This window comes from Talpa occidentalis, unplaced genomic scaffold, assembly GCF_014898055.3.
Source record: "Talpa occidentalis isolate TD23 unplaced genomic scaffold, MPIMG_talOcc4v2.1 talOcc4.10, whole genome shotgun sequence".
In the NCBI taxonomy this organism is placed as follows: Eukaryota; Metazoa; Chordata; class Mammalia; order Eulipotyphla; family Talpidae; genus Talpa; species Talpa occidentalis.
The window spans coordinates 28,506,260-28,524,392 of NW_023600993.1; the positions used below are offsets into that span (position 1 = coordinate 28,506,260).

At 39.7% G+C, this 18,133-nt stretch overlaps 1 protein-coding gene across 3 annotated transcripts in view; it reads left to right on the forward strand.

The window, feature by feature from the left end:
• Positions 1-18,133, forward strand: part of MOBP (myelin associated oligodendrocyte basic protein) — a 53,347-nt gene that overhangs the window by 12,764 nt on the left and 22,450 nt on the right. For all 3 annotated transcript variants that reach the window (XR_008551078.1, XR_008551082.1, XM_054693237.1), the window contains exons 2-3: positions 4,578-5,012; positions 16,852-16,932. The gene's annotated coding sequence lies outside the window, so the exon portion shown is untranslated. The remainder of the gene's footprint in view (positions 1-4,577; positions 5,013-16,851; positions 16,933-18,133) is intronic.

Consider the following 18,133-nt stretch of genomic DNA (forward strand, 5'->3'; position numbering starts at 1 on the left):
GTCAGGTCCCCTGCACCTGCTTCCTCAGTGAGGCCCACAAAGGTTGGTGGGAGCTCTCTAGTCAGTGTTGCTGCTTCACGGGTCTGTCACCGTGCCTGATCCCATGACACCCCTTGCCTGCTAATGTACCTTGGGCTCCTGAGGATAATAACTGCAAAGAGGGGATGAGTAATGCAGTGCTTGTAAAAATATAGGGCCTATGGCTTATGAAACATATAATACAGAATAATTATTGATTCAATCATTTATTTACCCAAAACTATGCACTTGGAAACCATGGTGATCCAATCTTTGTGGTGGTTACTGGGGTAACAATGACCAGAATTCAGTAATTCCAAATAACAGACCACCTTTGCTTAACTTTGGACCTAAGCTGTCCATGTAATGAATAGAAAATGTCATAATTTTCTCTGCTCACAACCCCAGGCCCATGTCACTATCCTCTTATAAAAATCCTACCCTCTGGTTATAACAATTCCCTGAGGAGCCTTTATCTCCTTTCCATGATTTCACAGGCATGGTTTTTTCTCTCCATTAGACATTTCCGGCTTTGTTATTGCATATGGCAGCTTCCACAATTTTCTTTGGAGAGAGAGAAGATGATTTTTTAATTTTGTTATTCAAAAATATGCTTTAACGACAATGAAATCCCACATGCTGATAACTTTAATAAAAAGAAAAATATAGCTACTTGCTTTAAAGAGGTTTCTGAAAAATTCATAATCACAGCTGTTTACATATGGTGCCAGCTCTCAATTATCTATGCTTGAATTATTTTATGGAATATCTGGATAAAATTTAAACCCTAGATTGCTCCTGGCTTATTTTCTAGACTCAAACAGTACTCTTTATTTCAAATTAGTGTATTATCTGTGCATGTGAACTAATTTGAATGACTAAGGAAGCATAAATGCATGCTAAAAATGTTTTCCATAACTAAAGTGCACTTTGCAACCACAGTTTTCTCCCATAATTATAGAAAGCTAAAACTGGCTGAACTGAAAATACTGATATTATAATCAATAAGTTGCATTTGCTATATGCAGAGTAAAACAAAAATTCCAAATCTAAAATCTTTGAAAGCCCTGAGTACTTAGAGCTTTTCCATCTTCAAACTCATAGTAAAGCAAATATTTCAGACATTTTAGTTCTGTCCTGTTCTACAAAGTCCCAATGGGCTTGAAGTAAAAGGAAATCATATCGCTAAAAAGTTAAGACCAAGTCTTAAATAGCATAAAATATTCATAAAGGCATTATAACTTGCATTATATTTTGCAAGGCAAAAAGTAGAAGAGGTTGAATGCCCAGCTCTGAAAACCATAATGTACGTACAACTCCGAGTTCTTTAGTGCTTCTCAGAGTTATTCTACCTTTACCTGTACCCAGTACGTCGTCTCTGCCCAGTGTGTGCTAAAGACATTCTGACCATTGATTTCTTTGCGGATAATTACAAATTCATACCAATCAGCCATTGTGAACAGAAAGCAAAAACCGCAATTCCCGAAACACTTGAACACTGGGATTTTTTGCACCAAAAATCTAATAAAATCACTTGTTATGCCTAAGAAATGTAGATGGATGTATTTTTGATAGTATACTAATTTCTAGACTGTTGGATTTTGTAATTATTTTGGTCAACATAGCAGAATTCAGTTCTGATGTGATGAAATGCACTGGCTAGGGTGTTGCCTGCGTTTTTGCATGTTGTATATGGATGGTATAAGTAAAAGCAAGTTTCTTATCTGAAAACTCATTGAAGTGCATTTGGCTAATGAAGATAGCCCTCAATATCATGGGCTGTGTGTTATTAATCCTTTCCCTCAGTATTCTTTTCATGCTTCCCCAGCAAAGCAGACCTTTCCTTTGTGGGAGGAAGAGGAGAGATGACTGAACTCATATCTAGCAGGGTCTCAGAAAACTGCCCAGATAAGGAAGAATGGTATTTATTTAAAAGCACTGTTTTATTTAAAAATGAAAGATTGAGGGCCTCCCTGGTGGTGCAAGGGGTTAAGCACCCCACTATGAAGTAACCCACAGCCTCTGCAGCACGAGTTCGATCCCAGGCCGGCCAGGGAGCAACCCACATGGTGAGGCAGACCTCTCCTGTCTCACCTGCTGCTCCCCTCAGCAGTGTATTTTGGTCAATCTGCCTGTTCTGTTCCCCTCTCTGTCTCTGGTGAATCCTCTCACCTCCCGCATCTCTGGCCTGTACCCCAGCTCTTGTATGCACAAGTAAATAAATCTTAAAAAAATGAGTATTCCATAATACATTGGACTAAAATTGGCACTGCATGAAGATACATCACTATTTCTAAAGCCTCAAGTCCCCTGGGGTCCTCTTATTCTCCACCTCAGTAAACAAAACATGAAGGTATTTTTGAAATTGTGTGCAGAATGTTAGTAATGTTTGAGTATTCACAGAACAGATTGTAAATATATAAAATTGGGTAGGAGAAAGTTTCAATATCCTCTTTCCTTAGCCATTTTTAAATAGAACAACAACTCTGTGTTTTTTCTAAAATTCACTATGAATAGTCAGAAAAAATTAGCAGGTAAATGTGCAATTTGTAATTTTTGCAATAGTAAATGAATTGCCAACTGAGTTCTTCCCTATGATGCCATTTTGAATTCCTGAATACCGAGAACACTGAGAATTACATTAAGTATGGAATTATTGATGAAGTGTAAGTGTGATACTAGCATTGTGGTCACTTAGGAAAATTGTGATTTGTCAGCAATACAGTGTACTGTGCAGGCAAGTTTGCAGATGAGATGATAGGATGGCTGAGCTGTGATTTGCAAACTTCTGACTCTCCTCCCTCCTTCCACCAAAAGTGTGTGTGGGTTAGTGGGGCTGGGTGAATGAGGATGAAGTTTAAATAAGAAAGGAAAATGTTACCAGTGAATGAAACTAGGTACAAAAAAGAGAAATTTCTCTTCAATTTTGTGTATGTTGAAAATTTTTCATAATACAAATGAAGTACCAAGTGATCAAGTTGAACACTGCAATTCCCTAAAATTAGCAAAAAAATAAAATTAAATTAAACCATATAAAATATTTAAAATATCATAGCAAAACAGCCTCCACAGTGGGTTTCTTGAAATAGACTGTCTTTAATCAAAGTGTTTGTTGGATCTAGTTTTTTTTTTGGCTTTGTGTTTTTTTTTTTAAACCAATTGCAATGAAATAACAGTCAAAATAATTTGTGAAGAGGTTAGAATCCCATTATGACTCTGATTGTAACCCGCTATGCTCCAAATGCATAAAGGCTGAAGGCCTTTGCAATTAGAATGCAAAATAACACTTTGTGTGATAACAAAGACACTTTGTTATCAAAGTGTAGAGTCCAAGAGATGCAACAAGTCCCTTGTTTGCATTCCTGGATGCCCTGCCTTCGGGGTTTATATCTTGCAACCCCTGCTTCCATGAGACCAAGTCTACAGCCTCACATGTCAGGCTTTACTGGAATTAGTAGCATCAGGGAACAATTTTAATAGTGGGGACCATTTTTAGTTAAAAAAGAAATCCTGGGCCTCCCCTGGTGGGGCAGTGGTTGAGCGCTGGGCTGCAAAGCTGCTAGCAGCCTGTGCAGCGCCGGTTCGATCCCCGGCCACCGGCGAGGGTCCCACATGGCACGCAGACCTCTCCTGCCGCGCCCGCTGCTCCCCTCAGCAGTGTACTTGGTCCTTCTGCCTGCTCTGCTCCCCGCTCTGGCTCTGGTGAATCCTCTCACCCTCCCGTGCTTCTGACTGTATCCAGTGCTTGTATAAAAAAAAAAATCTTTAAAAAAAAAAGATGAAATTAAAAAAAAAAATCCTGTAGGCATTTTGTAGTGCTCTTAGCCTTGTTTGGGAAATGAAGTCGATGAGGGAAGAAAGGAAGAGAGAGAGCAAAAGAGAGAAAGGAGAGAGCAGAGAGGCGAGAAAGAACTGCGATTCACCAAGGCTAGAAGCTCTGAGGACTTCAGCAGGAACAGAAATCAGATTTTTAGCTTGTCAAGGGGCCAATACACTTGAGAAGTGAACTTTGCTTACTACAGAGACCACGCTGTGTGCCAGGTAGTGTGACAGCATGGTTTAAACAGATGGTGGGGTTTGTGATTTTCTTCATTTTCTTAACAAACCACCAGAAAACAAAATGGTTGATGATGTGACTGCCTGGTCATTAAAGCAGAGGATTCAGGATCTCTTTTACCAAAGCTGTTTCCCACTAATGTGGGGCCTGCCCCAATGTGTGTGGTCCTGGTCTCTGCACAGCTGACTCAGAAACAGAATGAGGACTCTCGCTGCAACATGCTGACATCTGACAGAGCCCTTTCTTGATCTGTTTTAGCTGGATCCTCTGAACCCTCTTCCCAATTAGACCTTGACCTTTGGACTTCAGGGTCCATTTAAAAGAAAGGATGTAACATTGCATTAGAACATTAAATGTTTCAGATGTGCATCTTTGAAAATAAACATGTCACTTCTGGATTGCACCTATTACACAAGAATCTTGCTCAATCACCTTACCAAGAATCCCCCACCTGATCACATTTGAAAGCTGATCAAATTCCTTGTGCCCTTTTATCCCCCAGGTGATGTCTGATCTTCAGGCCTGACTTTGGCAAGAATCCAGTCAAGTTGGTTTGGCCAGAATTCCCCTTTACACTCTGATATGACCCCCCTCAGTAATTTTCCACCCACCGACTCCTGCAACCTTTTCTTGGCTAGGCTATAAATTCCCACCTGTCCATATTGCATTGGACATTGAACCCAGTTTTATACTTAGATCACTTTTCTCCTATTGCAATAGCTCCTGAATAAACCCCTGCTTAACACTTGACTGTTCAACTCTGGTTATCTTTAACACATCACACTGACATGTTCTTACACTGAGTATCTCCTTTTGCTAGAACTCTAGCATCTCACTGCCCTGCACTCACCCCTTCCTTCTGTGATGGGAATATCACAGGAGCTACAATCCATGATGGTCCCAGGAAGTTGAGCAGCAGAAGCATGTCTCCTACAGGGTGAGTTTTAATACTGCGAGTTGGATAGAACCCAGACCCTTAACTGGGGAACACGATGTACATTATTATACTTGTCATCACTGGCCAGAACACAATTGTGACTTGGTCCCATCAGGGAGAGAGAGACATTGGGTGTGGAGCTTGGGAACACACAGAGGCTTTGTCTGAGTGTCCGGCAACTCAGTTGCTATCATATTATTGTTTAATTGAAAGTTGAGGATGGTATAGCTAAAAATCTGTAACCCCAAGGTCAAAGTCTTACAGAAGGCAGATGTGCTCTGGAAATTAAGATTGAAGGGTGAATGTGAGGAACCATTTAGATTTGTTTCTCTCAGATTTGATCAACCAATTCATTATTATTTCCCTTGCAATAATTAAAGAGTCTTATAGTTATTATTTTTGGAATTTCTATAAGAAAAATAGCATTTAAGCCTAGCATGGGGAAGTTTCAGGACAACTGGGGTGGATGAAAATAAGACCTTGAGTATTTTTAGAGATTAAAAAAACTCAAAGGAATTGGAATCTGAAAGATCTAGAAATCTAAACCATAGCACTAGAGGAAAAATTACACAATTCATTCACAATTCTTAGGGAAAATAACTTGCAACCTAAAATTCAATATACTAAGCCAAACAGGAAGTCTAGTATGAAGGTAGAATAATGCAGTTTCCAGGTATGCAAGCAGTCAAAAATAAAAGTTCATTCACTATATATCCTTTCTAAGAAAGCTACTAGAAGGCATACTTTGGGAAAATAAGAGAGCAAACAAAAAATGAAAATGACCTGGAATCTGGGAGACAGGTGACCCCTTACAGCAAAGCAATAAAGTTTCCATCCTGTGCTTGACATAGAGAACAACCAGTCTAGAAACAAAATAAGAATACAAAAAACCCCCGAAAACAAAATAAGAATAGTAAGAATACAGAAGAAAAAAAAAAAAAAAAAAAAAAAAAAAGAATACAGAAGATTATGAAAGACAATAGAAGGAGTAAATGATTATTTGATATACTGGAATGCTTAAAGAATCACTGATAAATGTTTGAATCTGTTGGAATATTTGGGAAAAAATAAATGGTAAATAAATAAAAACTCAGCAAATTCAAATAAATAAAACCAAAACCAGTAATTTTTTACTCCAGGTAAATTTGTTAAGAGAAAGGAAATAGAATTGATAACAAGGCCCTATAAGCAATATTTACATATTTGTAATATAAATACCTATTGATATAACTGTATTTTGTGGGTGAGAGAACAGAAAGGATCAGGGTGTAAAGGAAAGAAAACCCTCAGAAGGAAACAAAGTGTATAATTAGTCTCCAATGGCTGTGTGAATTATTTACCAATATAGAAATATAAAAAAAATAACTTAAAAAAAAGTTAAACATGGTCTCCTCTGGTGAGTGGGATTATGGAATGAGGTAAGGTGGCAATTGGGGCTATTGTTTTTCAACAGAAGACTTTTTATGACTTGTGCAATTACTTTGTTAATTATAAAAACTAAATTAAAATTTAGAGGAATAAAGCACCACAGGCGGGTGACTTAAACAACAGAAAATATTGCCCCACAGTTCTAGAGGCTGCAAGTCAGCACTATTGGCTCCTTCTGCATGGAGACAAGGATCTGTTCCAGGCCTCCCTCCATGGCTTGTCGGTGACCATCTTCTTAAAAGATGTGTCTTCACATCATCCCCTGTCTATGATTGTCTCTGAGTCTAAATTCCCTCTTTTTATAAGGACACCAGTTATGTTGGATCGGATGTCCCTCGTGACCTCATTTTCACTTATTTACCTCCTTAAAGGCCCTCTCTCCAAACATAGTTGTGTTCTGAGGTACTAAGCGGTAGGGCTGCAACACATATATCTGGAGAGAACTCCACTCAACCCACAGCATGCGGGGATTGCCAGAAGCAGCCAGTTTCTGTGAGAAATCCTCTGTAATATTAGAAAGTCACTTAATTTTGGCTGAGTCCGCCTGGAGTCCTGGGAGGTCTCCCCCTCTCAGGAACACAAAGCTGCCATTCAAGAGGAGTGACACTGGCTCAGACGTGGGCTCCTACGCAGCCTCTCTGGAGCTGAGAACGCTCTGCATGAAGGGCAAGCACCAGCAGAAACAAGGATGAAAAGAGAGGGCAGAATGAGTGGCTGGTGGGACCTCCATTCTTCCGTGGCATAAACTGTACAGGCCTCCATATATTATGGAATAGAGTCTCAAAAACAGGACTTCACAGGACTGTGCCACCAATGACACTGGTTGGAGAGGTTTGAAAAGCAGAGGAATCCTTAATAAAGATGGATCTTTATATTCTACAAATTCTGTCCTTCTTGCTGTCTGTCTGTCTGTCTATCATCTATCTACCTATCTTTCTATTTATCATATATATTTTGAATTTTATGAATAGCTCAAATTTGTCTTCAAGAAATGTGTCCTTACAGCCGCCACCCATTCCTGTTCTGCAAACTTTAGGGCCAGCTGACATGAATGGATCAGCACTCACCTCTGCCAGGTACTGGCACAGTCAGCATACACATCCAGACATAGTGACCCTGTGGGCATTCACGTCCTCCAGAGTCCAGGCTCTGAGCCACCTTGCTCCCCTCCCAATCTCTCTGGCACATCTACTGCAGAATAAAATGCTGGCCTCACAGTAGGAGCAGCTCAACCAGCATAAATTTGTAACTCATTATTCAGAGAAAAAATGTTTAATGAACTATGAAGCTAGCGTACAGTTAGATTTATATTGGCTGTTCACATTCTCATTGAGTTGCCTCTTCAAGTTTCCCAGGATGATTCTCTTTTGAATGTACTCAGACAAGAACGTAAAAGGAAATTTGATATTAATGTTGGCATTTATAGCTCACTGTCTTGCATGAAGCTCTGGGAATTAAAGAAGCTAGGTTGCTGTTGGTTGGGTTACTTTCACACTATTTTATATTTCAAATCAGTGTGTAGCTCTGCATATAGAAAGTGAAAGTAAGTAGAAGCACTGAGTATAGGAATTAATAGTGTGACCTCCAAATTTTAGGAAAATGATAAGGAAGTGCCAATGTCTAAGACTGAAACCAAAATGATATGTTGACTGAATGAGATTCATCATTTATAGAAATCATTCACTCTTAAGAGATGGTTTTAAACATTTTCCTAAATTGAAAGCAAGTGGTAACTGTCATAAAATCTTTCAAAACCAATCTCAGTTGTAATATAAGGTATTCCTGTGAAATTAAGTGTCACCATGCATGGGTGAACATTAGCTCTGTGTGTGTGTGTGTGTACTTGGGTGCGTGGGGGGGTGTTTATATAGAGTATGGAAACAAGATGTCTAATAATAGGAATTTGTCAGTGTAACTCTCCAACACTGTTGATGGGTTTGGCTTGTGTTGGAATGAAGTACAGTGTGGTGGGGTGAGATGGTCACTCTGGTAGGGTGGCATAAATGTGGAATGGTGTATGGTTTGGTATAGTGTACTGTGTGTGGTGTGGTTGAGCCTGGTCTGTGGTTTGATGTGGATTAAAGTTGGTGTGGATTGAAACTTGGTGATGGTTTGACCCCCTATGCTGATTATGTGGGAGGTGGGATGCTGGAATATGTGTGTGTGTGTGTATGTGTGTGTAATATGGTTGTAGCTTAGTTTAGCTTTTGTTTAGATTTTCTTTTGCTCTTTGTTTTGGTCTTTGTTCTAGTGTTTGTTTGGCCTTTGTTTTGTCTTTGTTTCACTCTTTGTTTAAACTTTCTTTGACTTTTGTTTGGTCTTTCTTTGGCCTTTTGTTTTAACTTTGTGTGGCCTTTTTGTAGTCTTTGTGTAGCTTTTGTTTTTAAGTGGATCTTGGCTGAGAACCCATCAAAAACACCTTGTGTAATGAAAAACCCGGATATATAATCTCTCCCTATATATTCTGCATGCATTGAGGTAGGCTTAGCCCCCCCAGGGACCTGGTACAGACGTGGAATCTGTTTCACACAACTGCTACTTGAAGGTAAGGGACTCACACTGGTTCTTATCTTACTTCATGTACTTCAGGTGGCGAGTGCACATTTTTGCAGGGGCTATTTCATTGAATTCCCTGGGAAACTTGCTATAATATCAGTCAAACTGGGAGGACATAAAAGGATGGCGAAAAGAAGAACAGAGACCACCCAGGTTATTTTGGTGTGGTCAGAGGACCCTCCTGGAAAGTTCTGGCTAATGTTTGGGAACTGTCTGAGCCTGGAGAGAGGCTCCTATGCCTAACTCAGATTCTCTCAAGTTTAAAGCCCCTTGATCCTAGAGCTGGAATCCTGGAGCTATTGGATTCTACTTTTTCTATTTCTATTACTTTTTGTTATGATTTGAAAATGAGTTTTTCTTCTTATCTAAGAACAATTTCTTCCCTCATATAGCTGGGTTTATGTGTGGGGAATGCTAATGGAACAACAAAGTCTAAATCTTATTAGACTGTCGTTCCCTGTAGACTAGCAACCTTACATGGAAAGCTGCGTATGCTTTGTCTGGTACAGAAGCTCTTAGAAATCACAGAAGCTTTTTTAGGGTTTGTGATTGAAAGAGACAGGAAAGAAAATATTAAGTGTCAAGGGGAAAAGTTGGCTAATGCTAGGAGGAAAATGAGGAAAAGAAATTTTAATGCTTTGTGACTCAAAGAGGGAGGCAGAAAACAGACTACTGTCAGATGGTCAGTGAATGGTATCATATGTTTATTTTGAATAGCAGGCAAATGCCTTGATGGATTTTAAAACTTGTTCCAGATGTACAGAAAAATGGTGGCCAGTACAAAAATTTCAAGTGTGCTTGATCACTCAAATGCTGATATTTTACCGTATTTGCTTATTTGCTTTATCATTCTCTCTGTATGTACACATATATATTCTTTTTCAGAGCTATTTGGGATTAAGTTGCAAACATGCTCAAAATCAGAGTTAACATGGAAAAAATACTATTCTCTGTAGACATCTAGGGTTCATCAATCGTTCCAGGGGCCTATCCAGGGCCTGGCATCACCTCTTATTGTCAAGTCTCTTTAGTTTCCTTTAAACTAAAGCAGTCCCTGAGAGTGTCAGTCTCTTTCAGGGTCTTGACCGTTTTGAAGATGAAAGATCTGTTGTTTTGTTAAATGTTGTTCAATTTGGGTTTGGTCTGAGGTTTTCTCCAGGTTGTGTTTTGGAAGGCATATACTTGCATGTGTCATACATATATCCACATTGATACTGGAATTTTGACTGTACAAATTTAATTTCAGGTGTAGCTTATCTAATTTATCTAACTTAACTATGATTTTCAAAGGAAATCTTACAAGACAATGTAAAAAATTTTAATTCAGGGTTTTTACAGATAATTCCCAAATAGTCACCAAAAGTGTGAAAGTGCTGCCTTTTAATTATGACTAATAATATTACAGTGATATGTACATAAACTTGTCTATCTAGTGAGTTATTTAGTCTCAATTCTTTGGATTCACATCTACTGCTCATTGAGTGCCCATTCATAAATGTGATAATTTCTTTCTAAGCACAACCATGTGCTGAAAATACAGTTGAACAAAGACCTGTCCTGAACAGCCACCCAGGCTCACTAGCCATCTCTAGCATGTTGACCGATTGCCTGGAAAAGAGAACTCTCACTTTGTTGTTTGCATGTGTGGAAACTTATGTTTGGAGGAGGCTGGCAGTATTATCATTCTGGAGGGAGAGACTTCCCAGCAGACTTTCTTTGTCTTGGGAAAGTATTAAAATGGATTCTTTAGATATGCAAATATAAAGCATCCATTTTTTTCCTCAGAGAAAATTCTGAAGTCATCATAAATCTGAATGTGGGACCCCTGATTAATTTGTTATATGGTCTTTGTAGTGAAGCAAATATATTGTGGCAGGAAATAGGAACGTTCCCTGGATGAGTGGAAGATACATACTTTCTTTCCCAAATGTGGAATTAGATTAGAAGACTGGTGTTGTGCACTTGGTGCTATTTAATCTTGAAGAACTCAACTTTTGGACAATGTGGCACTAGCTATTCTGATTACCTTATCTGGATCACAGAAGTCACTCTGGAGTTTGAGAAAGAGTTTTCCACTTAGATTATGTGTTCCCATGATGAGTCATCCAGGAGTAGAAAAAGAGGGTCTCCTCATTCAACCAAAAGAACTAAGGCCAGTCTATGGAAAGCTTGGTAGGTCAGGGGTCCTGTGGATGAGAGCTGAGGTGCTTCCCACGACCTGGAAGTCGGGGATTGGGATCCTGGAATTAGGTTCTAGTGAGTGAGCTCTAAGAGTGACCTCCTCTACTGGCTGTGCAGATCATTCTGGTTTCTCTTACTTCTGTTAACCCTAACATATTAGGTGAAAAGCTGGCATTAGCTATGTTCTAGATGGCAAAGAAATTAGCCTGTTTAAAAATGTGCCCAGACACCTGCACCCCTATGTTTATAGCAGCACTATTTATAATAGGTAAGCTCTGGAAACAACCCAAATGCTCAAAAATAGATGACTGGATCAAGAAGATGTGGTACATACACACCGTGGAATATTACTCAGCAATCAAAAAAGAAACACATGCAGTTTGCAGCAACATGGAATGAGCTAGAAGGGATCATGCCCAGCGAAATAAGAAAGAAAAAGAAAAATACCTCACTCATAGCAGGAATTTAGAAAACCTAAATAAGGGACCAGGAAAAATACTAATACAAAGTAAAAATCAAAATCAAAAGCAACTATAAACCAGAGACACACTATGGGGGGGTGGGGCTGAGGTGGGGAGAGGAAGAACTAGGGTCAAAATAAGGGGGGGTGCAATTGTATGGGGAATACAACCAAAATGAAAATGCATACATTGTGCAAAGATGAAAAATGATGTAAGAATTATATAAAATAAAATATTTTAAAAAATGTGCCCAGGATTTTGTTTTTATTCAGTCATGGTAAGACCACCAATTTAGGAAAGGACAGCCATTAGAAAGATAGTCTGTTATTTACAGGTCCTAAAAGGAGCGAACATGCCCAGGCCTTGTAAGGACTCCACGTGTTCACTGTTACTGTCAGTGCCTAATACTGCACCTGGCACATAGCAGGTACTTGATAAATATCTGTTCAAGGAACCAATTGTTATATGGGCAGTCCATGACCCCAGTCCCAAGCCTCATACATATGTTAAGGATGTATGTGATAGTCACTTGGTTCTATTATATTTCACAGGCTGATGAAGACTGTTTCTGTAATTCTGTGGGTAAACCGTCTCTTAATAGTCTGACATTGAGAAAAATATATTTAAAAAAGAAATCTAACAGAAATTTGGTGTGAAGAAAGGCTGAGGATTATGTATTGCTGTTTACTATCTGAATGTGCTTTCAAAAAGAATGGAGTTTGTACAGAAACCAGAGTGCAGAGTAAGACGTGGTTACCATTTAGCCAAGAGATGAAAACGGCACTTTAAAAAATTAAAACAGGGCCTCCTTAGAGGCGTGAAGGGTTGGGCACAGCACTGTGAAGCTATTGACAGCCTCTGCAGCACGAGTTCGATCCCCAGCCAGGGAGTTACCCACATAACACAGCAGACCTCTCCTGTCTCGCCTGCTCTCCTCAGCAGTGTATTTCAGTCCGTCTGCCTGTTCTGTTCCCCGCTCTGTCTCTGGTGAATCCTATCACCCCCCACACCTCTGGCCTCTACACTAGTTCTTCTATGCAGAAGTAAATCTTTAAAAAATAATTAAAACACAGGAGCTCCCTGGTGGCGCAAAGGGTTAAGTCTCAGGACTATGAAGATATCAGCAGCCACTGCAGCACAAGTTCTATTCCTGTCCAGGGTGCTGACCTACATGGTGCAGCAGACCTCTCCTGTCTTGCCTGCTGCTCCCCTCAGCAGTGTATTTCAGTTAATCCACCTGTTTTGCTCTTCACTCTGCCTCTGCTGGATCCTCTCACTCCCCCTGCACCTCTGGCCTACACCCCAGCTCTTGTATGCATACATAAATAAAAACCAAATCTTAAAAAATAATTGAAACACAACACTGAGTATTCACTTACATATTTCTCTCTTGAACCAATAATACTTGACCTTAGAGACATGCAGAAAGAAATCTTCACAATAATTTTAAGCAAAATATTTTAAAGAGTACAAGTCAATAGCCTAAGTATAAAAGCTAGCTTGCTCACTATTTAAAAGTGAGACGATAGAGGTAAAGAACAGAAAGTAGAGAAGCTTCAAGGGAGAAGGACACTTGACTCTGGTAGGGACTTGGTGGGAGATTCAGAGGCTTGAATCTTACCTCTCACCACCTCCTCTCAGTGGGCAACAATACCACTGTATTAATCTGGGTAAAGGTAGAGCTCCTTTTGTTGGTGAGTCTAGAGCTTATGACATGAGGTCTTAATGAGTCTTCCTTCTTCCTTTTCCTATCCTCAACTCTCCATCTACTTCATCCCAGCTCTGAAGATTTGTTGGTTTCAGTGGAAAGGCCAAGAAAGCCTACCCAGCATTGCTAGAGAAAAGGGAGACCCATGGGAGCAGGAAGTAGGTGCTTCCCCCAACTCCCCAAGCTGATGTCATGGCCGCTTGACTCCCAGTTTATCACATGAGTAATGGGAAACAATATTTTGGGTGACAGAGATAGAGGGATGTGTGTGTGTGTGTGTGTGTGTGTGTGTGTGTGAGAGAGAGAGAGAGAGAGAGAGAGAGAGAAAGAAAGAGAGAGAAGAGTGAAAATGGCTGACTTCCTTTGCCTAAGAAGGAGACGGGGCAGAGGGGTGGCAAGGCCCTGGCCCTCTTACTGATCTAATCCAAAGGCAAAGAGTAAAAACGTGGCAGAGTAAATCATGAGTGGAAGCAAATATGTGCAGTTATGGACATGGTGTTCTTGCTGATTTGTGCATAGAAATTGGCTCAGGCACTTAGAGGAAGCAAATATATTTACATACTAGACTTGAGAAATATTAAAGAGCAAAGCTGTGAGTTAAGGTAAACCTCCAATATTAATCATAGGCAAAAGGAATAATGGCTATAGCTGTTACATAAAATAGTGAGTTCACAGTTTATTTGCAGAGACTCTGTAGGAAACACAGAAACCAGACCCTAGTTGTGAATCCCAAAAATCTTGTTCCAAATCTTCCTCAAAAGTTACAGTTCCCTGGGAAAAAAGATGTGATTGCTCTAACCTTCTCCTGATACTGTAATTCCTATTTCTTCAAGATAAATTGGTTCCTTAATAAAGTTACTAAATTCTTTGCAGTGAGTAAAACCTGCTGGTTAAGATTATGTTAACTAAATTGTGGATGTCAAATTCATGTATCTTTGTAGTCGTAGAGAGATGAAAAAGCTTTTTTTCTGTATGGTTTGTCTTATACTTACCTATAGGGAATGCTTTATTTATATGCAAGTTTCCAAATAGCCATATACAGAATAACTTCTATGCCTCCATTATGTAGTATATATTAAAGAAGTCCGAGTTACCTGGATGTCCACATGCAGGTATTTGTCTGGATCCTTCCCAAGTGTGGATCAACCTCCTTTTCTTTATTCATTCAACAAGTGTTGAGAATCCCTGTGGCAAGCACTGATCTGGTACCTGGCAGACAAATAAAATGGCAGACAAAGCACTGAATTGACATTTTCATGACAGCAAGAAAAGACTCGTGCAGCCACCCCAACAATGATAAACGCAGAGGAGAAAAAGCACAGATCTCTGTAGGATGGTGTCATAAGGATACCTGAAACTTAACAGCCTGGGTCAGAAGATTTCCTGTGAGGGAGGGATATTTTTCTTGTATCTTCAAGCTGGCAACACATGAAAACAAGGTAGGGAGGGTATTTCTGGAACGAGGAGTATTAGCAAATATCCAAGGCAGAAGGAAACACACAGAGCATTGATGTAACTGAATGTGGCTGAAGTAGAGAGCTAGTACCTACCTACATTTTTTACCTCCTCTTTTCTTAAATTGACTTTTTTAAAAAAAGATTTTATTTATTTTATGCATACAAGAGCTGGGGCACAGGCCAGAAGTGTGGAGGCAGTGAGAGGAGTCACCAGAGACAGAGTGGGGAACAGAACAGGCAGATTGACCGAAGTACAGTGCTGAGGGGAGCAGCGGGCAAGACAGGAGAGGTCTGCCGCACCATGTGGGTTGCTCCCTGGCCAGCTGGGGATCGAACTCATGCTGCAGTCATTGCGGACAGCTTCATAGGTTGTGCCCCAACCCCCGCGCCACCAGGGAGGCCCTGGTTTGATTTTTAAGGACATTTTCTTATTTTTTTTTGTCGCATCTTGTCACCCATTCTGTCCATCTTTTTTCTACTTTCTTTGTCATTTCAATAACAATCATTTCTGAGTCTGCTTCTATGGACCATTTTTTTATTCTCTTGACTTCAGTTCCCTTTTTCTATTTTTTCATACATCTGGTAATTTCTATTGTATGCTGGGTGTTGTAGATAATATGTTACAGAGGTTGTGGGTTATGTTAAATTATTGGAGGGTCTCCTTAATCGTGTCAAAGCTTGGCTGTAGGCCTTGTTAAGGCAGACCTATTTCTTCTTTGCCCTTACTAAGATCTTTCTGAGGCTTCAACTGAAAACATTCTCACCAAGGTCTTACAATGTTTTTTATCCCCACTGATGTGTGAGCTCTGATATTTCTACTCAGTTATCAGCCTCTTAGCAACTTTTTTTTTCTCTTGCATTCCCACAGACTCACCCTGCAATTGTACAACTTTGGAAATTACCAAGTATCTGAGGGAAATTATACTTATCTTCTTATTAATTTCTTGTTACTTTTTACTTTATCCCCTCTCCGCCACCCCTTCCTCTGATAATTTTTTCTTCCTCTCTCTGCTTGAGTTCTTTTCCCCTCTACAACAGATTGAAAAATAGTTTCAGGAAGAAAACTAGGATAGATGTGGGATTTGCTTCTTCTGTGACATGGGATCAAGGCCCTTCCATTTTTGTCATTCAGTATCTGCAAACAATTGTTTGATATTTTTTGTTCAGTTATTGTGGTTGTTTTCAGTGGAGCACATTCACTGAATACTAGGTACCATATCATGATTGATCAATTTTTTTTTTTAATAGAAAGCTTGCAGAATCATAGTTCTATTACTCTGTCAAGCAGGTGGGAGGAGAGGAACATGCCAGTGATCCTCATCTGCTTTGACAGACAAACCTTACAAAGATTTACATTGATGTAGAGTTGTCAATTACATCATTATTCTAGAAAACATGGCCAATTAAGAAAACCAACTGAAATTATAGATTCCGTGTGGAGGTTATTTTTGGCTAGATTCTTCATGATCTTATCAGACCCCCTTGTTCAAACAACACTTCCAAGATCTGGTATATATTAAGAAAAATGGGAAAATGGAATGAATGAGTCACACTAGAAAACAAGATTGTTATTCTGTAGAGCTTCGCAATTTAATGCCTTGTCAAATTGAATTCCTTCATGAATGTGTAATGCAAAGAGCCACCTCTTTTCCAGAGCTCTAGGGGAGGAGGTTATTCCTTTATCTCTTCTCTTGACATGTTTTACTTAATTGTGAAAACTTTCATTTTTAGAGCCAGATCCTGGAATTTGAGTAATTAGTATTATAGACAGGTTTGTAGAGACCAGACATATGACTAAAGATTTTTTATTGAATGACAGGACATTTAGCATTTGTGCCCTATAATGATAACATGGACTTAAAAAGTTGCCTACAATTCTGTGATTATATCCTTCTCCTGCTTCCAAACTGATAGACACCACCTAGATCAAACATGAACCTTCCTAGGGCTGGGAGAGTGAACAGGTGTTAAACACACTTGAATTAATTACAACCCAAGTAATCAAAACAGTAAATTAACCAGAACACATTCTACTGCTTCACTTTTAGGGGGAAAAAAAGAGGCAAATGATACCAAGACAAGCTCATAACAGAGATCTAATCACCAGATGTGTACGGATGAAAATACAGGTACGAACCAATCTCTTGTACTCTTGGATTTGCATCTGAATTATTATGTAATGAATACTGGTATTCAGAGTGTCAAAGTAGAATGTAGAATCAGCAAAAGACTCTAATTTCAATAAGAATTAAATACTTTAAAAGACTATTCCAGGTGTCTGAAGATATTCTAGAAATAAGCGTAGAAGAAGAAAAGGTGTCTGCTTTTGAAGGACTATGCCCCAAGCCACCTTTGTCGCCCTTTGACAAACCCACAAACTATGGTCAGTGAAGTAGAAAAGGAAACTTCTTCCCCCTATATCCTTAAGAGGAATTCAGAACAGTCCTTCCATTCTCTTTGTCTTCATGGAATCCAGCTAGTCTTCTGAGAGCAAGGTTTCTTCTGTCAGCTTGTCAAATGGGGGTCACTTTTACACTCCAAGTAGCTTCAGATTTGAGAGTGGGAGTAATGTCCTCCCACAGCCACTTTGAGGCCCCCTGTCCTTCATTCATAGTTATCAGGCCACATGTGGGAGCCAGTGCTCAATTCCTCATGTCAGGCTTCACAAATAACACCCTCGGGAAACCACACACTTCTTTAGCTACCAGTACTCTTCTCCCCTTTGTAATCCATTTTCTGGCCTGAGTTGCCTATAGTTTCTCTCTCAGTCACCCTCTCCCGCAGTGATGATTTTGCTGCCAGACTCCCCTCTCCTCCTCCACACCCACTGCCTCCATCAACACAGATGACTTTAATGATCTTGTGAATGAACTGTTCTCTGCCATTTATCCATTGTCATGCTGTAGAACTTGTCAATACTTTCAGCTACTTCATCATTGAATCAAATAGTGCCATCATCTAGCCTCTCATTCATCACTGTGCTTTCTTTCAACTTCATTAAGAATCTCACTACAACTACTCTTCCACTAAGTACTTCCAGTTTACTTGTCCCTCCGTTTCCCCACCATTTAGGAATCCACTCACCTAGCCATTCATCAATTACCCATTGCTGCCTACTGATTTCTTCATATTACCGACAGTTTCAAGGAGCCATCATTTCAGTTATTCTCCTGCAAATTCTCTGGCAACCCTGAATGAACCTATGTGTTTTCTCCATGTCTGCACCCAGGCTGCCGAGAACAATTGGAGAAAAACACGATAGGGCAGCTTGGCACTACTACAAATTAATGGTCAGTGACCTCATCTAAGTTATCAAAGCTACCTGGCAGT